We start from the raw sequence: 19710 nt of genomic DNA on the forward strand, positions 1-19710 counted from the left end.
TATAAGATATAAAGAATTATTGGATGAAAATGGTGAACTTAAATGAAAGCAAGATATAGAAGATCAAGGGTATAAGATGGATTGGTTTTCATACATGCAAATACTCTCTAGATATCAAGAAGATCTTAAACAGAGGGTTTTTATAATGTATTGACTAATTTAGACAAGATTTTGATGGCTTCTGATGATCATGTAATTAAAAAGCTATATGGTTATTTACTAGAGGTTAAATTGGAAGAAGAACAAGTTAAAGAATCAATGATAGCATGGGGGAAGAATTTTGGCTATGGTATTGATTTAGAGAAATGGCAAAAATTGTGGTCACATAATTATAAAATGACAATATCTATACCATATAAGGAGAATTTGTATAAGATGTTTTACAGGTGGCATCTATTCCCATCGAGAATAGCCAGAATGTTCCAGAATAAATCTGAGAAATGTTGGAAATGTCATCAGACCCCAGGATCCTATTACCACACGTGGTGGACATGCACAGAAGCAAGGAGATATTGGACTAAAATACACATGTGGTTGGAAAAAATGATAAAGAGACATATTGACTTTAAACCAGAGATATTTTTATTAGGGATTATACCAGAGACATATAATAAAGAACTGCATTATTTAATTGTGAATCTCTTGACAGCAGCTAGAATTGTATTTGCTAAAAACTGGAAAGGAGAAAAGTTACCTAATGATGAGAAATTATTAAGAAAATGATGGAATGTGCTGAAATTAGTAAATTGACATTTGAAATAAGAGAGCAGGAAGATAGACAATACTATTTGATATGGGATTTATTTTACCAATGGATAGAGAATAAGAATTGGAAATAATTATGATATAATGGATGTTGAAATTTTTGGAAATAAGCTAGCATGTTCAGTGATAAATTGAAGAGAGGAGTACCAACTGATACACTGTCTATAATTGTATGGAATGATAATGTTTTTATGTTTTCTTTTGTTTGTGTTTTTGAAAAATAAAAAAAATTAAATAAAAAAAATAAAACTCTCCACAGGCATCCACAGATGAAAATAGTTTATATTTTAGGATAATTAACTTAAATTCAGGCTCAATTCCGCCACTAAATTTCTTCTATCTTCAATTCTAATTGTATTTGCACTTCAGGGTGTTCTTAAAGTTTAGATTTAAAAAGTCTCTCAGTGGATCATAACACTTTCACTCATTCTCTTCATTTTGGAGTTGTCCCAACTTCAGCAGCTTAATGGCTGCCTCTTCAGCGCTGGAAAAAAGGGCTTCTCGTGATCAACTAGGGGCTTTGTGGTGTCCCTGGGATCAGCAGGATGTGCCCTCCTCTGTCACTGTCTCTACGGGACAGTGAGGTCCGGTTTGGACCATCCAGTGGTGAAGATATCAGCGGTGGTCTCGGAGCACCAAAACCTTCCATCGTCCCGTCGTGATGTCAGCCCCACCCTGGAAAAGATTATTTTGAAGAATTGAATAAGTTAGTGTTAAAATATATTTGGCAGGGAAAAAAAGATGAGGATAAAATTAAGGTTGTTACAAGATGTCAGAATGAGAGGGGGTTTTGGTTTACCTAATTGGGAACTTTACTATCAAGTGACAAGTTTGATGTGGATTAAAGAATGGATAATGTTAATTATTGACTTTAGAAGGACATGACTTGTTGTTGGAGTGGCATGCTTTTTTATGGTATAAGAGAACAAAACAACAGGGGTATTTTAGAAGACATTTCATATGAGAGGCTTTGTTATTAAACTGGGAGAAGGTAAAAAAATAACATTATTTGAAAATTCCAATCTGAGTATCCACAATTAAAGCATTTTCATATTCAATAACATTTAGAAAGGAACAAATTGTTAGATATAGTGAACTTTTGGATGAAAAGGGTGAACTTAAATTGAAACAAGAACTGGAAGAACAAGGTTTAAAGATGAATTGGTTTTCTTATTTGCAAATACATTCTAGATATGATGAAGATTGCAAGACAGGAGGGTTTTATAATATTTTAACTAATTTAGATAAAATTTTAACATGTTCTGATGACTATGTAATTAAAAAATTATATGGTTATTTCCTAGAAGTAAAATTGGAAGAAGAACAAGTTAAAGAAACAATGATAGCATGGGGGAAAATTTTGGTTATGGAATTGACTTAGAGAAATGGCAAAAACTGTGGTTGCAAAATTATAAAATGACAATATCAACAGCATATAAGGAAAATTTGTATAAGGTGTTTCACAGGTGGCATCTGAAAAATGTTGGAAATGTCACCAGACACCGGGCTCATATTATCATATGTGGTGGACATGTGTAGAAGCTAAAAGATACTGGACTAAAATCCACACATAGTTGGAAAAAATGACAAAAAACCACATAGACTTTAAACCAGAGATTTTTTTATTAGGAATTGTGCCAGAAACATACAATAGAGAATTGAGATATTTTATTGTGAATGTATTGATAGCGGCTAGAATTGTGTTTGCTAAAAACTGGAAAAATGAGAAAATACCAACACAAGATGAAGTTATTAAGAAAATTATGGAATGTGCTGAAATGAATAAATTGACATTTGAAATTAGAGAACAAGAAGATAAGCAATATTATAAGATATGGGATTTATTTTACCAATGGCTAGATACTAAAACATGGAAGTGAAATATGAAATATAAAATGAATGTTATAATGTTATAATATAATATGTGAAAACAATTTCTTTTAGAATGATAATGCCATTGTTAGATAAATGACAAATGGGGATAATGATATAAAGATATATATCAGGTTGATAATATGAGAAATTAGATAATTTGTAAAATGAAGCACAAGGGATTTGTAACCGATCGAAACACTGTTTGCAACTGTAATGGATGATGGATGTTTTATGTTTTGTTTGTTTAAAAAAATTAAAAAATCCCCCCCCCCAAAAAAAGAAGTAGCCCTGCTGGAAAGCTATAAGGATGACCTCAATGAGAATGTCTACAAGGATTGCTGCTCCCGAGGGGCCTCTAGGGATCTGCAAAGTCGGTACGTGCTGGCTGCTGATGTGGAGATCGACTTGGCCAGAGATTGCTACTGCGGTGGGTGCACCTGAAACCATCCACCCTCCTCATCCCACAAGGGGGCTCCAAAGGCCACCGTGGGACCTGCAGGCTCCAAGCCAAAGTCCACCACATGCTTCAGATGTGGAAAGGAGGGGCACCGAGAGGCTGAGTGTTTCTCTAAGCCTGGATTCAAGGCGACCTCTAGTGGAAGGAAGAGAGCTGACAAACTGCCCACAAAACCCCGCAAAACCACCCTAAAAGAGGTAGGAATCGTTGAGTTCGCTCCCCTGAAACAGGATGAATTGGCAACTCCGACCCCCGCCGATGACAGCGAAACCGAAACTGATTCCAACGAGGACCTCCTGGTAAATCCTCCTAGCTTAACCAATACTCTAACCGAAATCAAATTAAAGTTTAGATTTGGAACATATAACATATGCATTTTTTCTTTTACATATGGACATATTGCCGTTCCCTCACCACATGTCTTTAGCTTCCACCCATTTGCTAAAGAAACCTTATTATTACTAGGCAACATTTTCACAAAATAGTTTTGTGTTCTGACAATGCATAGTGACGCCCCGCTATCAATAACCCACGAATCGTGGTTAACCGGTTTCTTATCAGACATAGCTACATTACATGGTTTTTTATCTTTAACCATGGTTTTTTGTTTAAGCCTTCTGCAAAACCTGGCTATATGACCCTTCTTGCCACAATTAAAACAATGTTTTACAGCATATACATGGTTATTTGTCTTTACATTTACATTAATCGACTCAGGTTCTGCCCTTAGTTGTTTTCTTTCTTCTCTCCTTCTGGCCTCTTCTAGTAGTCGCGAGGTTACATTGGCCAAAGTTAGTTCCTGCTTTGTGAGAACTTCAAATGATGCTACTACATCATTGTAGCTCTCATCTAGTGATGATAACAGTATATAAACCTGTTGCTGCTCGGAAAAAACCACCTCCTTCTGATGTAGCTCTCAAAAAATGCTTTTTATGCAGTTCAGGTGTGTTAACATGTCACCACCCTTAAGGAGTCGTGTGCGAAACAACCTTTGTGTAATGTTAATTTGCGCCCCCACAGTGTCACGAACATAAAGACTTTTCAAATTTCCCCAGCATCTTGCAGCAGACTGTTCACCCTCGATGTGAACAAGCTGGGTATCATCTAGAGACAAACCAATAATACACAATGCACTCTCATTCTTCCTCTGGAACTCGGCTATCTTCCTGGCATCCTCGGCAGCGTCAGCATTCCAGGAGGTCACATCTGGTGGATTCTGCACTACATCCCATAGCCCTTCTTTGTGCAACAGGAGACTGCACTTGGTGGACCAGGATTTGTAGTTGGTGCCATCCAGCTGGGTAACCAGCGATAAGTTGGGAGCTTGACCTTGTGCCATCCTCACCAGGATATTAAATACGAATCAGAACATCTGGAGCAATAATGTGTGTCGCAACTCTCTTATTGCTGTAACTGGTACACACACTCTGGTACTGGGCCCATAACCAGTGTTGAGGGTAAAACTGCCCTCTGCAAAGTGATGCAATGGACCAGACTGCGAATAGATACGTTGCTTAGCAAAACACACAGATACTCACAGACTCTGAACGTTTAAAGAAAAATAAATAGTCTTTACTTGTAGTAAAAATAAACTTGGCTTCTCAAAACAAAGATAACACTTCTTCAAATAATCACGGTTCAACACAAAAACATAGTTTGCTTACAATTCCAGTTCTCTTCAGTAACACTGACACAGTTCTTTTCAACCTTCTAATAGCAGGAGCAGAAGTGAATGAACTTCCTGCCTTCTTTTATGTCTGCTTAGCACACCCAATTAGGCATCTTGTTAGCAATTAAAGTTACAGAACATAGTTTTCTATATATTATCTACCCAACCGTAAGATAAGCATCCAACAAGAATGGGGGACCCATGATCATCCCAGTGGAACTAAAGGTACTATCCACCAGGGCCCATGGGAAGATGCTAGCCCTTCTAGATTTGGGATGCACAAGGTGTGTCATCAGCCTTGAGATTGTGGAAAAGATGGGTCTAAGACTAAAAACGATGAAAAGGCCCATTGCATTCTGTCAGCTAGATGGGTCGGTAGATGGGGGGGCAGCCCATTTTGTAACCGAACCGATTGAGATGAGGATGGGGGATCACCTGGAAACTCTGAGCTTTATTGTAGCCCCTGGCATGGAATGACCTCTTCTACTTGGGCTGCCCTGGCTCCAAAAATGGAACTCGCACATAAATTAGAAGATGGGCATGTTGTGCATCTGCTCTAACCAGCAAGGGAAGAGAGGGGAGAACCCCTATTGCATGGCCAAAGTGGCAAGTGAGATGGTGGCGACTGCAATGGAACACATTGTGGGGGAAGAAAAGATCCCAAAAAAGTACTGGGACCTTCGGGAGGTGTTTAGTGAGAAGGCATTAGATGTGCTGTCTCCTCACCAGCCTACAGACTGTAGTATAGAAATCCTACCTGGGGTAAAACTCCCTAAAACAAAGATCTACCCCATGACCCCTCGGGAGTTGGGGGAACTACGAGACTTTATTGATAAAAACATAAAACGCAGCTTCATCCAACGGGCTAGGCTGCATGTAGCCACCCCGGTGCTATTCTGGGAGAAGAAGGATGAGTCTTTTCACCTGGTGGTTGACTATAAGAACTTGAATGCTATTTGCGTGGAAAATGTCTACCCACTGACCCTCATGAAGGACATCCTAGCCCACCTGGCCAAAGGAAAGATTATTACTAAGCTGGACTTGCGGGAGGCATATTATAGAGTTCAAATTAAGGAAGGGGATGAATGGAAAACTGCTTTCAACTGCCCACTGGGATGTTTCCAATTTAGGGTGCTCCCTTTCAGACTACAAGGAGCCGCTGCAGTGTTCATGCAACTGATCAACGAAGTACTGCACAAACACCTTTACAAGGGGGTCCTGGTCTACCTGGATGATACTTTTATTTACACAGAGACCATGGACAACCACATAAAACTGGTGAGAGCACTCCTGAAAAAATTTAGAGCTGCTGAGCTGTATGCTAAACTGTCAAAATGTGAATTCCACCAGACTAAAATTGACTGTCTGGGGTACCACATTTCACATGAGGGATAGAAATGGACCCAGAAAAGGTCTGGGCAGTGTTGGAATGGGCTCCCTCATGTACCCGTAAACAACTACAATGCTTCCTGGGTTTTGCTAACTTCTATCAACAGTTTATTTATTTATTTATTACATGTATTTATATGCCGCCATTCTCCTAAAGGACTCAGGATGGCGAACACAAGTTAAGAAACAAGTACAATAAAATCATAATTTAATCCAAATAATTAATTAGTAGTAAATAATAAAGCCCGGAATCAGTCTCAGCCTATTTGTTTGAAAAGCCAAGTCTTCAAGTCCCGACGGAAGGAGCGGAGATCAGGAGCCATCCGGAGCTTAGTAGGTAATTCATTCCAGAGGGTGTGAATTTCGAGGGGATAACCAGATGAATCACTTCCTCTTGAACACTACTGTATTGAGGTAGCCTTGAGAGGGCATCTGCCATAAAATTCTTTCCTCCAGGAAGGTAGCCCAGAGAGAAATTAAATTGGTTAAAGTGTTGGGCCCAGCGGACTTACTTAGGTGACAATTTTCAGGGCATTTTTAAGGCCTCTTTTTGTGATCAGTCCACACCTCAAAGGGGTGTTTCGCCCCTTTCAGGAAATGCCTCCACATTAACAGTGCCCAATGAACAACAAAAGCCTCCTTCTCCCGGATGGCCCATCTCCTCTTGGTTTCTGATAATTTCCGATAATGGCAGATTGTTGGATAAATACCATATTTTTCGGAGTATAAGACGCACCTTAATTTTGGGGGAGGAAAACAAGAAAACAAGAATTCTACTTCTGCCTACCAGCATTTAAGGTGGTGCTGCTTTACACTGCCTTCCTCCTCCTCCTGCAAGCAAGAGGTGCCTCAGAGACTTGGTTGGGAAAGAGGGCGTTGATTACTGATAAGTTCTTTTCCAGAAAACTTATCAGGTGCTCCTGCAATCTGCAGGGACTACTCGCTTTCCTCCAAAGAGACCCCTCGCATGCTCTGGGGGGAGGGACAGAGCACAGCCTGAGGAACAAATCTCTTTGGGACGGTCTGGGGGGGGAATCTGCCTGGCAGCTTTGGGGAACAAGGCGGGCCCTACGGTTTCCGGCTGGCCAGCCCTCTGGCTGCCCAGCAGGCAGCTTAGGGCAGACAATGGTCGCAATGACTTCACTCCCCAGCAATGTGAGGAGCTGCCACCTAAGCCCTCTCTGTGCCCAGGAGCTGAGTGAGCTGAACAGGAGCTCCTAAAGTTAAACACCCCTCCTTTCCAGCCACCATTGCCTGGATTCCCCAATGCAATTCTCAGAGCCGCGTTTCAGGCGGCAGGCGGCCAGTTCCCCTGTAATGTGCAGTGGGGAACTGGGAACCATTTTGGATTCGGGGAGGGGATTGCAGCACTGCCCCCTGAAAGTGCTTTTCTTCTCATTGCACATTGTAGAGCCACGCGCCCTCGTCCTCCTTCTCAGCAGACTCACCTTTTCTTTCCTCCTGGCCGGATCTGCCGCCTGAAACGCGATGCACTTCTTTTGTCTCTACAAATCCCATGTTTGGAATTGGGAAGGAGATTGTGGGTCTGTCGCCCAAAAACGCTTTCCTTTGGCATCAGGATCAGGATGGCTAGTCTTTTTTTAATGTATAATACTATGCCTCTTTTACTTTGATGTGTCAATGCAGTAAACAAATCGCCCAATTTTCGATACTCCAATAATTTTTGTGTTGCTTTCTAATATGAACTTCTTGTAGATATACAATGTCCATTTTTAGTTTCCCCAATTTATTAAGAGTTATTTTCCTTTTTATCACCGAATTCAAACCATTAATGTTTATTGATATTGCTTTGGTTTCTTCTTCCATGTTTTACTTGTTACTAGTTTTTGTTGATCTTGTCATTCATATCTCTCTTTGATCCTTGGGCTCTTTTGATCTTGCCCTCTCTCTTATTGCCTTTTCTTCTTGTTCTTATATCGTCTCTCTTTTTTGATCTTCTTTTTCTTTCACTGCTTCGTCTTGGACTTTAGTTTCTTGTTCCTCTCTCAATCTTTGCTCTTCTTGGACCCCAAATATTGGTCATAAAATAATTCCACTTTCTCTATCGAGTCCAGTCTATGTCTTTGTGCTTGCCAATAAACCAATATTCCTTCTGGTATTAACCATCTGAAATTTATTCCTTTTTGAATTAGAGGTTTTGTCAAATATTCTCTCCTCAGGTCTCTCACTCTCCTGAATATCTGTTTCAACACCACAATCTCTTTGTCCTTGTATTTTATTGGAGTATTTCTTGCTACCTGTAATATTTCTGTTTTTATTGCTATTCTGGTAAATCTTACATGCACCTCTCTTGGCAATTTATTTCTCATTGTATATCGAATATGCACTCTGTATATTTCATCAATCCCATTTAATATCTTTTCCTTGGTTTCCTCCACCATTTCCTCCAGTATCTCTGCCACCACTTCTGCCAAATTCTCTCCCTTTTCTTCTTCTATATTTTGAAATCTTAAGTAGTACTCCACTCTGTCCATTTTGAGAGAGATAATTGTTTTTTCCTGGTTTTTGTCAGCCATTGTGAGTCTGTCATCCATTTCCTTCCCTTTTTTTTCTGTTGAATCTGCTTTTTCCTCCACTTTCTGTATTCTTTCTTCATTCTTTCCCATCATTGCCTTCACTTCTTTAAGCTCTCCTTCTACCTTCTCCATTCTTACTTTAAAGTCTTCATGAAAGACCTATATCATATTTTTTTAGTTCCAGTTGCATTGCTATAGTATCTAGTGTCCTCTGCACTGCAGGGATTGAAGCTGGTGTTATGGGAGGTAAATGCGTTGTTGCCTTCTTCACCTTGTCCTGTCTTGTCTACTATAATCCACTGAATTTATAATCCAAATAAGATTTAAATTTATAATCCCAATACCTAATCTACCCTGTTGGATAGATTGGTTAAAAATAGAAGTCAAAAAACTCCATCACACCCAAAAACACATAGCAAAAGGCCAAAGGGGAATAAAAAAGAAAGAGGAAAAAGAAGAAGAAAAAAAACAAACAAAACAACAACAACAAAGACTTCTGATTCTTCAGGTTCTTCTTACCTTAATCCAATTTTTTGTTTATCATCAAAGTTCAAACATTCAAAAAACCAACCAGCCCAAAAAAATAAAAATAAAAATGGAAAGTTAAAAAAAATACAAAACTTAATCCAATCAATAGAAATATTTCAGGAGAAAAAAGAAAGAAAAAAAGGAATCACTAAAAATGGTCAAATCCTAAACCAAAAAGGAAGAAGATAAAAAGAAGAAAAGCATAAACAAGAGAGAACAGTCACAACAAAAAGAAAGATTTCCAAACAAGGCTGTTTATATTGCTTCACTTGTCTTGTTCTTGTTTCTATTTCAAAAGCTTCAAGGGGCACACTGTTTCAATTTCTATTTCAATATGCAATTCTTGCCAGACATAGCTGTTTCTTATCAGTCCAAGTCTACAATCCACAATGTCAAGGCCAGTCCTCTCAGTCAGTTTAATTGAAACAATGTCTTTTTATTTGTGTCTGTAGATGGTGCTGCAAACCACTTTCACCCAGAAGAAAAGAAAAAGTGGGGGGGGGAGGAAAAGTTTTATAACTAGTTCTTTCAATAATTTCCACTCAGTCTCATTCACTTGGCATAAATCCACAAATTCAGAATTTACAGATATTCCATCAGGCTTCCTGTTCTTATTTTCTTGTTTTCCAAAGTAATTTTGTTACTTCCTTCAATTAATTTCTTCCACTTGGGTCAATCCACTTTCTTCACTGCTAAACAGCTGAGGGTAAAGAGCTGACACAAAGCCGGGGCGATCACAGCAGGACCTGAGAAGCAGCAGATGTGGATTCATCTGGGTGAGAAGCCTATTTTTTGTTTTGCCTTCTGATTTGAAGTTTCTTTTTACAAAACCCTGGGAAATAACTTGAAGGAAAGTGAAGGGTACAAAGAGAAGAGGGGCCCCCGCTCTCCCCTCTTCTCTTTGCACCCTTCACTTTCTTTCAAGTTATTTCCCTGGGTTTTGTAAAAAGAAACTTCAAATCAGAAGGCAAAACAAAAAAAATGGCTTCTCACCCAGATGAATCCACATCTGCTGCTTCTCCAGTCCTGCTATGATCGCCCCGGCTTTGTTGCGGCTCATTCAATGGCCGCTTTCTAGGTTGTCTGGTTGAAAGGCTACTTCTGATTAACCAGGGAATTGCAATTTCCCTGCGTTAGCCAGTATGTGCCTTTCTTGCTTACTGTCCCTCCTAGACAGTTTTTGGTCAATAAAGACCCCAAACAACTTCGATATCAACATTTTCTCAGGAGCATCCGAGAAGAACGTTGTGCCACAGCGACATTGGCCATGCCTCTTGGGTGGCTCTTAATAAACATAGCAAAAGACTTTCAAGCAGTCAACTTTATTTATGACAGTTGATAAAAATTCCTAGATTGAATGTACAGTTTGAGCTGTAACATTGTTTAGAGAGGAAATCTGCTACATTTTCCCTTTTTAAATGTATTACATTCCCCTCCTGTACAAGGAAGCAGCTGCTGAGTTCCAAGGAGGGGATTCATTTCTATATGCTGTTTGCTTTCAAATTCAGTTTGTAAATCCCATTCCAGTGAGTCAGATAATGAACTCTGTGCTACAGAGTGCTGTCTCTTTCTCCTTTCCCCCATTCTTAAAAATCCTGACTTGTAATATTGTTAAAATGTAGCTAAAACAAATTGATAGCCTCACAGTATGTAAAAAGTCAGATATGTATTTGAAGGGACATAGTGACAGGATCAATCTAACCTTTGCTATTTGTTTCTGTTATTTTGTTCTATTTTTCTTACTTACTCACCAAGGATGTGCCTAGCTTTGAAGTGAACAACAGAAGTGAGAAAGCAGATAGCAAAGGTTATAATTCTTGCTAAACGAGGGTTACAGAATTAATTCCTAATAAATAATTCCTAACGGTAGCAAAATAGCACAAGCAATTCTTAACTGAAGCAAATAGCAAAGGTTAGATTGATTCCTATCACTATGTCCCTTCAGATTAAAAATGGGCTAAAAGTGAATTAAAAATATAAAAAAGAAAAGAAAAGGCTGTTTACAGCTGTTGCTGCCTGTCCACCATCTTAACTCTGCTTCCACCAATTTAATTAGTATTTTAGCTAAGCTTTATTTTCATTAATAACACCACTACAATGCAGTGATCTAGTAAGTACATTCTTGTCACAAAGTAGCTGGTCATGACCCAAATCAACCTTGAATAGGACAACCCCAAAGCTGAATCAGGGTTAACTTTATCCTGATTTTATTCTAATCCAATAGAAACATTTGTTAATATGTCAGTGTATTTGTATCAGAAGGTTCAACTGCATTGTTGACCCAGAAATAGAGGTGCTAAACATGTACATTAGACAAAAGAGATACGGGAGAATAGGAAACAACAAGGAGAAAGCACTACTAATTTCTTGCTGAGGACTGTGCTTGCCAATTCCAGATTTCTAAGCTGGTGCTAATGGCCTGGATATTGTAAATCACAGAATCTTACTGCTGATTGGGCAATTTATAATTGTGAGAGTCAAAGATTTAGTTAGAAATTGATAGGCCATTTTTATCTTAACTGTAAACATTCTTGCCTACCTTCCCAGAGCTTTGACCCTTGGGAGCAAGGAAAGGTAATGGTGGGTATTACAGTGTTTTTTCCAACTAATTGAGGGTACATAGTGAGAGAAAAGGAAAATATCCCATTTAAAAGTTACAGGTAATAAGGCCTAGGTGTATGTTTGTAGGCCTCAATGAACCAAAGTTTTAAACTAACTGTCACGTGTAAATGCCTTACCCATACAAGCAGGTACACATGACCCAGGACTGCAAGGGTTAACACATACACACCATACATCTACCTCCCACCTAGACCACTCCTTACCTCAGACTCCGCCTCCCAGGTATTTAAGGTTGCCCCACACTGCTCCAGATGTTCTTGCTGATGATTGCTGTAATGAGAAGATACATGTAAATAAAAGGTAACCTGTTTGACCATTGATGAGTCCATGTCTGTTATTGGGTCTGATCCTTGAAATTAGTAACAAAATGGTAGCAGAGGATGGTTTAATGACCCAATAACAAGAAGATATGCCAGAAAGACAAATTGCAGCCGAAGAAAAGAAGAAACCAAACACCCAAGCACGAACTAAAAGGATGGCAGCACAGCTATCCCCTCATGGCAACTTCCCGGTGGGAACGCCAGAGAGACCCGACACCAAGGCCAACCCCGAGACCGCAACAATGGACGACGGAAAGGGGATCAGAGACCAGATCAGCCAAGAAACTGACACCCAAGGAAGCAACAAACTACGACTAGACATATTGAGATTGCTGAGATCGCCAACGGCCGATGAGGACCTCATCACGAACCTCCAAAGCCTGATCCAGGACCATGGAGCAGCGAGAGGAGATCACGACCAAAACCCAGAACCTAAGGACCACGGCTCGGTAAGAAACTCACCCCCAGCCGAACCTCTAACCGATACCGAAGAGCCCGATCTCGTACCAAATTTTGAATGGCGGCCATCTTTGAGCGGCCCACCAAGATGGCCGACCACCGATCAATCGAAGGCTGAGATTCAAAATGGCCGGCGCGAAATATTTTCACCCCCCCAACCAGCGGGGAAGATGAACCCTATGAGGACGAGGGGTCTGACTCAGATCACGAAACGTCCCCAACCGAGAGGCAGATCAAACAGGCCATAAGGACCCTCACCGCCGCCTTCGCCTCCAACCTGAAAATCTCCAAAAACAAACCAAAGACGCAGAGAGGGGCAAGGGACGAGGGGGAGAAGCACCGAGCCACCCACACGAGGGATGCAGACGCCGCTGCCAGCCCACCGACATCGCAGCACCCCGTGAGGACGCGACACCACCCATCGCAGAGGCCACGAACGCTGGAACGCAGAGACCGGAGCAGATACTCACCACCATTGCAGGAACACCCGAGCAGGCTGGATCTTCATCCATATGCGATCGCGATGGCCCGACTACCTTCGACTCACCGCTGGACACACAAAGTCGAAACTGAGACATACCAGACTGAGAGAGACATCTATGCAGGAGCTGCAGCAACGAGAACCTCCTCCAATGACTACAGAGCTGAAATGAACCTCGCACATGCGCAGATTCGCCTGGAGGGAGAAGGAGACAAAAAAAATGCAGAGAGGGCTTTTTAAACTCCCAGCAAGTATCCCTATGCCATATTGCAGCTATCTGCACATTCAGAACCATGGACAGCCGCCTGCTGTAAGTAACTTGACAAATAATACAGGGAATTTACCTAATGATTTCCCAAAGTTAAAAATGGATGGGTCTAACCTCCTGGAGTGGAGCCAACAGCTCCAGGTTGTTTTTTTTGAGGGAAAATATATTGTTTTTTATTACTAACTCCCCAGAAAGGCTCTGGACTTTTGAACTGGACTGCCTGCACCACAAGGCATTTTACCTACTAATCCCCAGTATTTCCCCCACCATAAACCCCAGTATCAAACACTACTTAACGGTATCAGAATTAATGCAAAAAATGTTTGGGCTTTTCTATAGTGAGAGTGTGGCAACCACAACCAGAATTTCTAAAGAGTTCTATTCTGCAAGAATTAGACCAGGGGTTCCTATGAGCAAACATCTGTTAGGGTTAAACGCCACTAGAGCTGAATTACACCTGAGAGGGAAGATTGTGTCAGATCAGACCATGAAGAGCGTGATAGTTAACTCCTTAGATCCCACCTGGGATAACTTTATCACACCTAGATTCACTAAACCTGGGGCACCTACCCATTGATAGCCTATCCAACAGGTTGATAGCGGAAGATAACCTGAGGAAAAGCTGCCCCTTGTCACACAGAGAGCACAGGCCCATAAAGAGAGTAGGTCTTCAGGACAGGCAACAGGACACAACGGAATGCTACAATTGTGGGTCCAGAAGTCACTATAAAAGGGACTGCCCCAGAAATTTCAGGGAAAGGGACAGACATGAACACAGGACCAGACATCCAGAGAGGCACTCACCAGACAGTAGATACAGGCGCAGGGACTCTCCCAATCCAAGGGACAGAAGGGGAAACAGGGACAGTTCCAGGGACAGCTGAACTGGGTCGCTGTATGGGATAGGAGAACACACACAAGTGACCAATCAGGACAGGGAGGACACCATGTGGCTCATAGATTCGGGAGCCACCAATCACACTACATATAACAGGCAACTATTCTCTTCTTTCACCGAAGAAGACTTCCTAGTCAAGGTAGCCAACCAAAATGATGTTCGGGTAACAGGGAAGGGAAACGCATACCTACCAGGAATAGGAAAAGTAGCGGGGGTATTGCTAGTCCCAGAGATACCTCACAACATTCTAGCTGCACTGAAACTCAGCAAAGAATCCGGGATAGAAGTAACTTTCAAGGGGGGAGGAGTTCTCATGAATAGGAACAGGAAGGACATTGGAAAGGTAGTGGTTAGAGGGGGGCTACCCTACCTGCACACCAAGAACAATAACGTACCTAGCATAAATGCCAGCATAGAGACGGAAACAGATAAAACAAACACTCTGGACCAGGGAAACAGAGCTGCCAACACACATGAACACAACCCACACAGTCAGAGGAAACCCACAATAGGCAAGCCCATCCATGATGATTGTGCCCACCTGTTACACCGGAAATTGGGGCATGCTAGCTTTCCTATTATTCAAAAAAATGACGAACTGTACTGAAGGTATAAAAGTAAAGGACTGTGAAAATTACTCAAGTGTTCGGTCTGTAAATGCTCAAAGCTAAAAACCAAACCTAGGCCTAAGAAGGCAACACGCACCACCAGCCACATTTTCAATCTGGTACACATGGACTTAGTGGGGCCTTTAAGGCCATCCATAAAATACAAAAAAAGGTACTTTCTCACCATCATGGACAACTACAGTCGCTACGGTTTCGTGTATACACTAAATCACAAAAACGAAGTATATCAGAAATTTAAGGAATTCTACAAGAGGGTAGAAGTCCAACACAACACTCAGATAAAACAAATAATGACCGATAGGGGGTCAGAATTTCTCTCGAGGGATTTCACACATTGGCTCAAGACTAAGGGGATACTACACTACACATCCTCACCGTTCTCAGCCTTCCAGAATGGGGTGGAGGAACGAAGGAATTCTACCCTGCAAACTATGGTAAGATGCGCATTAGAAGATGTGGGAATTGGCCAGCATTTTTGGTCAGAGGCCTTAGTGTATTCCAACTACACGCTAAACACACTATGGTCTAGCGTGATTGATAAGACCCTGTACGAGTTGATGGACAATAGGAAGCCACAAATAGGACACTTACATGTATTTGGGGTCACGGCAGATGTGCACATACCTAAACAACTACGCCACAAGGGGGACAAGGTATCCAGGAGGCTTAGGTTTATGGGTTATGAACCAGGCACCAAGGGATTCAGGTTTATAGAAGTAATGATAGGTTCAGCGTATCTAGGACAGCAGTGTTCCATGAACAAGCGAATTGGTCCAAAATACACCTCAACGAGATACACCCCAGACAGGAGATAAAACGCAATACACAGGACCGGGTCAAACAAACCGCATTAGATAGCGAGAAAGAAAGGGGACACAAACCCAGACACCAGGGAGTCAAAATCAGTGAATGGAAGGGAGACCACCCCAAGATAAAGATAGACACACTCACACAGAAAGAAGCAAGGTACTTACACGACACCGAATCAACTCCAAACAGGCCAGTTACGGCAAGCAGGAACCAGATGCCCCAAAGCCTTGAGGATTATATACTGCACATACACTCTAACCCAATCACTCCAAACTCGTACAACGAAGTGATCAAACTTCCCCAGGAAGAAAGATTAAAATGAGAGACAGCCATGGAAAAAGAAATGAGCAATCTCAAAGAGCTAAATGTGTTCACGCCTGCCAAAGTTCCCGAAGATAAGTCCCCAATAGGAACCAGATAGATTTTTAAGATCAAAACACTAGAAGGTGGCAAGACACTATACAAGGCTCGGTTGGTGGCACAAGGGTTTGCCCAAAAATACCCAGAGGACTATACCGAGACCTACTCACCCACCGTGAGAGCGGAGAGTGTTAAAAGCGCCTTAGTAATTGCCTCCATCCTAGGTTTGGAGGTACATCAGTTCGATGTACAGACTGCATACCTACATGCCAAACTGGACAAGGAGATTTATGTTAAGGCACCACACAGCAGGGACACACGCAGGGGTAACACATGGCTACTCAACAAGAGCTTATACGGGTTGAAGCAGTCTGGGAAACGGTGGTACGAGTGCCTGGTCAATGTACTCGAAGCAATGGGGTTCACTGCAACACCAGCAGACAACTGCTTCTTCGTCAGAAAGGATGGCGGTTCCCTAGAATACGTGCTTATTTATGTGGACGACATACTATACATTGACAAATATAAAAAAAAATGTGACTCATTCGCTAGCAAGTTAGGTGAACATTTCTCCCTAAAATCTCTAGGGAAGATAAACAAATATCTGGGTGTACAAATCAGTAAAACTTCCAAGGGATTTCGCTTGTCACAAAAAGAAAAAATCATTGAACTCTTACACAAGTGTAACATGGCAGATGCCAAAGTGAAACCCCCATGCAACCAGACTTTGTAAAAAACATGTATGGCGAGGCGCCCAAATTCAAAGACAACACACTCTACAGGTCAACTATAGGGTCCCTTTTGTATATTGCCAACTGGACCAGGCCCGACATCGCCCTATCGGTCAATCTACTGTCCAGACACGTAGGCAAACCCACCGTATATCACTGGGAAGCATTCAAAAGGGTACTCAGGTACCTGAAGTACAGTTCAGATGCATGCTTATGCCTAGAGCCGGATACACTCGATGAACCAACCCTCACCTGTTACGCGGATGCTGACTGGGCAGGAGATGTAAAGAGTAGGAAGAGCACTTCAGGATATGTGTTCTTCCTCAACAACAGCTCTGTACATTGGTAAACGGGCAAACAAAATCTAGTAGCCACATTGACCACCGAAGCAGAGTACATATGTTTATCCAAGGCAGCCAATAACCTGATGTGGTTTGATGATCTACTCACCAGCATCTGGGCCGAACCCGCATATCCCATAATCATTCACGAGGAAAACAAGGCTGCTATTGAGATATCCAGGGCGGATGCCATAGGCCAGAGATCCAGGCACATAGATATAAAGCACAAACATGTGAGACAACTTTCGAAAATAGGGTTCATCAAAGCCACACACTGCAACACTGAAGAACAAACGGCGGATATACTAACAAAACCTCTGCAGGGCAAGCAGCACGCCTACCTAGTGTCCAAACTATGCATTCTCCCCTGGACTCTTCCCCATACACAAAACACCCGCACACAGGTCAGGCATTTAGAGGGGGATTTGTCACGTGTAAATGCCTTACCCATACAAGCAGGTACACATGACCCAGGACTGCAAGGGTTAACACATACACACCATACATCTACCTCCCACCTAGACCACTCCTTACCTCAGACTCCACCTCCCAGGATATTTAAGGTTGCCCCACACTGCTCCAGATGTTCTTGCTGATGATTGCTGTAATGAGAAGATACATGTAAATAAAAGGTAACCTGTTTGACCATTGATGAGTCCATGTCTGTTATTGGGTCCGATCCTTGAAATTAATAATACTAACATAATTGCAAAATGTACTAGAAATATTTCTAATGTGCTGACTTGTATGATATATTTCTGCAAAGTATGTGCTTGTGCGGATACATTTAGAACAGGAAGAATGAAGGAAATGGGAAATGAGGAACTGAAAGTAACAAATGGCTGAGAGTTTCAAATGTACATGGGTGTTTATGGAAAGTGATGATCAGAAAGAACAAGGAAGTGAAGTTGTTGAGCATGTATGTCAGTAAGAAGAAATGTATAAAAAGTGTAGCTTGAGATGAGATTGGGGCCCTTTTTTTCCTTTTCTATGGGGGGCCTGGGCTGAAGTCCATCTGGTGTACCATCCACCTTACCTCCCTTTCCAACATTTTGATTATTGGTGGAAGTTTTTTGAATACCAAGCTCTTCCTACAGACTTATTGTTTGTGCTGGGTTAGGCCTGTTGTTCACTCTGCCTCTTCCTTTTCCTACATCCCTGATTATCATGTGTACATTTTGTGACTATGAATGTTGGTGTGAATGTTGCTGCTGCTATCATGTATAGAATGTAGTGTTAATGGTATCGATTGTGTTTATTTTAATGATTCGTGTGATGAGGTTTCTGAAAATGTGCTTGAAAATTTGCTTCTTGACTATTTTGCTACTGATTCAACTTTTCCTCTTGATGATGGTTATGTCTCTATGCAGTTAAGAACATGCCTCTGTCTGAGTCATATCCCCAATCATAATTTTTATGTGATTGGCGCATGCCTCTGTCTGAGTCACTGTTCCTTGTTCTAATCACCTATTGCCTTATTACAATAATTGAGGGATTATCTGCGACAATAGGTTATCCCTTTGTCTGAGTCTTCTTTCTTACTACTAATGATTTTCCCCCCTTTTACAGAATTTGTACTATTGCTATTTGTATTTTGAATATTGCATTCTCCACCCTTTGACCTCTTCTATTTTGCCGAAATATTGACTCCTTCATTTACAGTTGTTTACTTCTTTATATTGTGCTCAATTTGTTGTACTGGTTTATTTTCATTTATCTTATTGTTATTTTTGCTCCTGTTTGATTTTGATTGGATTCTTGATTCTGCTACTAGCATTAGGTTCCCTTTGCTCTTTTTACTGAACTGCTTTCTCTCCCCTATGGTTCCTTTTCCTCTGCCACTATGGCTTTTCTTTACCTATATGGCTTCTTCCTGTTCTACATTTCTTTTTTTTTCTTTTTTCTTTTTTCTTTTTTTAAAAAAACAAAACTTTATTAAACATAGAAAAGTAAAATATTATACTATGTATATACAAGATATATATTAATACACACGACAATACATAAAAAGAAGAGCCTTGATAGTACAGTGGTCTACGCACCCTGTTATTAACACAGCTGCCTGCAATTTACTGCTGGTTCGAATCTCTCCAAGGCTCAAGGTTGACTCAGCCTTCCATCCTTTCTAAGGTAGGTGAAATGAGGACCTAGTTTGTGGGGGCAATAAGCTGACTTTGTATAAATATACAAAAGTATGAAGGCTATTGCTTAACGCATTGTAAGCCGCCCTGAGACTCTGGAGAAGGGCGGCATATAAATCAAATTAAAAAAAAATACATAAAAAGAAAATGTGACTTTGGTCACACATCCATTATCTTATTAATGGTGCATATTTGTTAATTATTATCATACACATTTTTTCATTTACTCTCATTTCTCAGTTATCCAATCATACCACCTATTCCACTCTATATAACATTTTGAGTCTACCTTGTCCTTCATTTCAAATGTTAGTTTGTCAATTTCCATGCAATTATAGATTTTTTGGATTATCTATTGATCTGTTGGCAGTTGGTCAGTTTTCCAATAGTGGGCGAGCACCAATCTGGCTGCAGTGACTATGTGTAATAT

General features: G+C 41.1%; 1 long non-coding RNA gene across 1 annotated transcript; it reads right to left on the reverse strand.

Moving 5' to 3' along the window:
- Positions 1 to 1029: 1029 nt before the first annotated feature.
- Positions 1030 to 19400, reverse strand: LOC148114215 (uncharacterized). The gene is made up of 5 exons (XR_015733919.1): positions 17674 to 19400; positions 14175 to 14263; positions 13092 to 13297; positions 12046 to 12112; positions 1030 to 1440 (listed from the first exon to the last, which is right to left on the reverse strand). It is a non-coding gene; the product is annotated as an uncharacterized LOC148114215 (long non-coding RNA).
- Positions 19401 to 19710: the final 310 nt, after the last annotated feature.

Source organism: Pantherophis guttatus, chromosome 4 (assembly GCF_059756535.1).
Source record: "Pantherophis guttatus breed Tessera chromosome 4, ASM5975653v1, whole genome shotgun sequence".
In the NCBI taxonomy this organism is placed as follows: domain Eukaryota; kingdom Metazoa; phylum Chordata; class Lepidosauria; order Squamata; family Colubridae; genus Pantherophis; species Pantherophis guttatus.